General features: G+C 40.0%; 1 pseudogene; it reads left to right on the forward strand.

Annotated features, from left to right (window-relative positions):
• Nucleotides 1–1,245: 1,245 nt before the first annotated feature.
• LOC144309674 (18S ribosomal RNA) lies at nucleotides 1,246–2,200 on the forward strand (annotated as a pseudogene).
• The last annotated feature ends 1,110 nt before the right edge of the window (nucleotides 2,201–3,310 follow it).

Below are 3,310 nucleotides of genomic sequence, written 5' to 3' on the forward strand. Positions count from 1 at the left end.
ATAGGACATGTCTAGTCCAATTCCACAACCCATTGATCCTCAACAGTAACTAGATGCATATCACTTAGTCCAATAAGGGCTTAATCACCATGCCTCGAGAAACCATCAATCCTTGCCTGTAATGTCACTCTTCTCGCTCCGGGCCCATGCTAATGTGGGGGTTACTATCATGAAACTATACCTGGCATCTGGTTCTTACCTCAGGGCCATGACTCTATTTATTCCAATCCTACTAATTCTCGCAAATGGGACATCTCGATGGACTAGTGACTAATCAGCCCATGATCACACATAACTGTGGTGTCATGCATTTGGTATCTTTTATTTTTAGGGGGGGAATCTGCTATCACTCATCTATGACCGCAACGGCACTAACTCTAACTTATCTTCTGCTCTCAGGGAATATGCCCGTCGCGGCCCTAATGCAGTCAAATAACTTGTAGCTGGACTTATTCATTATCATTTATCAACTCACGCATAAAATCAAGGTGCTATTCAGTCAATGGTTTCAGGACATATAATTCTAGGACACACGTGTGTACACGTACGTACACGTGTGTACACGTACGTACACGTGTGTACACGTACGTACACGTGTGTACACGTACGTACACGTGTGTACACGTACGTACACGTGTGTACACGTACGTACACGTGTGTACACGTACGTACACGTGTGTACACGTACGTACACGTGTGTACACGTACGTACACGTGTGTACACGTACGTACACGTACGTACACGTACGTACACGTACGTACACGTGTGTACACGTACGTACACGTGTGTACACGTACGTACACGTGTGTACACGTACGTACACGTGTGTACACGTACGTACACGTGTGTACACGTACGTACACGTGTGTACACGTACGTACACGCGCAAGACATTAAGTTAACTTATACAAACCCCCCTTACCCCCCATAAACTCATGTCATCTATTATACACTTATTTATGTCCTGCCAAACCCCAAAAACAGGACTAAGTGCATACAATACTCACAAGCTTTATTTAAATTGTATACAAATGTATTGCTACTCTAGTTAACTTAACACAACAGTCTTACACGCATTCGATCTCGTGGTCTATCTATAGATAGCATCCCCTTTTTTTTTCCTCTCATATTTACTATGTATTTTATTTATTATACACACTACAATTTCAGTATAAGTTAATGTAGCTTAATTAATAAAGCAAGGCACTGAAAATGCCAAGATGAGTCGCACGACTCCATAAACACAAAGGTTTGGTCCTAGCCTTCCTATTAGTTCTTAGTAGACTTACACATGCAAGTCTCCACGCCCCAGTGAGAATGCCCTTAAAATCAGCAGTGATCTAAAGGAGCAGGTATCAAGCACACTCTTAAGTAGCTCATAACACCTTGCTAAGCCACACCCCCACGGGATACAGCAGTGATAAAAATTAAGCCATAAACGAAAGTTTGACTAAGCCATACTAAAAAGGGTTGGTAAATTTCGTGCCAGCCACCGCGGTCATACGATTAACCCAAACTAATAGGCCCACGGCGTAAAGCGTGTTTAAGATACCTTTGCACTAAAGTTAAAACTTAACTAAGCCGTAAAAAGCTACAGTTACCATAAAATAGACCACGAAAGTGACTTTATAATAATCTGACTACACGATAGCTAAGACCCAAACTGGGATTAGATACCCCACTATGCTTAGCCCTAAACATAGATAATTTTACAACAAAATAATTCGCCAGAGGACTACTAGCAATAGCTTAAAACTCAAAGGACTTGGCGGTGCTTTATATCCCTCTAGAGGAGCCTGTTCTATAATCGATAAACCCCGATAAACCTCACCACCCTTTGCTAATTCAGTCTATATACCGCCATCTTCAGCAAACCCTCAAAAGGTAGAATAGTAAGCACAATCATTTTACATAAAAAAGTTAGGTCAAGGTGTAACTTATGGGGTGGGAAGAAATGGGCTACATTTTCTACCCAAGAACATTCCACGAACGTTTTTATGAAATTAAAAACTGAAGGAGGATTTAGTAGTAAATTAAGAATAGAGAGCTTAATTGAATAGGGCCATGAAGCACGCACACACCGCCCGTCACCCTCCTCAAGTAATAAGACACAACCATAACCATATTAACTTAACTAAGACACAAGAGGAGACAAGTCGTAACAAGGTAAGCATACCGGAAGGTGTGCTTGGATTAATCAAAGTGTAGCTTAACTAAAGCGTCTGGCCTACACCCAGAAGATTTCATTACTTATGACCACTTTGAACAAAAGCTAGCCCAACTAACCCCAAACTTAAGTATCACAGACATATAAAGTAAAACATTTAGTTAAATAATAAAAGTATAGGAGATAGAAATTTTAATTGGAGCGATAGAGATAGTACCGTAAGGGAATGATGAAAGACATCTTAACAGTATTAAACAGCAAAGATTACCCCTTTTACCTTTTGCATAATGAACTAGCCAGAAACGACTTAACAAAGAGAACTTAAGCTAAGCTCCCCGAAACCAGACGAGCTACCCATAAACAATCTAAAAGGATCAACTCATCTATGTAGCAAAATAGTGAGAAGATTTGTGGGTAGAGGTGAAAAGCCTAACGAGCCTGGTGATAGCTGGTTGCCCACAAACAGAATTTTAGTTCAACTTTAAATTTACCTAAAAAAAAACAAAATTTTAATGTAAATTTAAAATATAGTCTAAGAAGGTACAGCTTCTTAGAATCAGGATACAACCTTTATTAGAGAGTATATACTAACATCACCATAGTTGGCTTAAAAGCAGCCACCAATTGAGAAAGCGTTCCAGCTCAACAAACAATATAACTTAATCCCAATCATATTACATCAACTCCTAATTATACCTCCTGGGCCATTCTATTTAAATATAGAAGCAACAATGCTAGTATGAGTAACAAGAACTATTTTCTCCCCGCATAAGCTTATATCAGAAACGGATAGACCACTGATAGTTAACAATCTGATAATATCAACCCAAAAATGAAATACTTATCTACCCTATTGTTAACCCAACACAGGCATGCATTTAAGGAAAGATTAAAAGGAGTAAAAGGAACTCGGCAAACACAAACCCCGCCTGTTTACCAAAAACATCACCTCCAGCATTTCTAGTATTGGAGGCACTGCCTGCCCAGTGACACTTGTTTAACGGCCGCGGTATCCTGACCGTGCAAAGGTAGCATAATCATTTGTTCTCTAAATAAGGACTTGTATGAATGGCCACACGAGGGTTTAACTGTCTCTTATTCCCAATCAGTGAAATTGACCTTCCCGTGAAGAGGCGGGAATG

The sequence above is a fragment of the Canis aureus genome, unplaced genomic scaffold (genome assembly GCF_053574225.1).
Source record: "Canis aureus isolate CA01 unplaced genomic scaffold, VMU_Caureus_v.1.0 ptg000155l_RagTag, whole genome shotgun sequence".
Classification (NCBI taxonomy): Eukaryota; Metazoa; Chordata; class Mammalia; order Carnivora; family Canidae; genus Canis; species Canis aureus.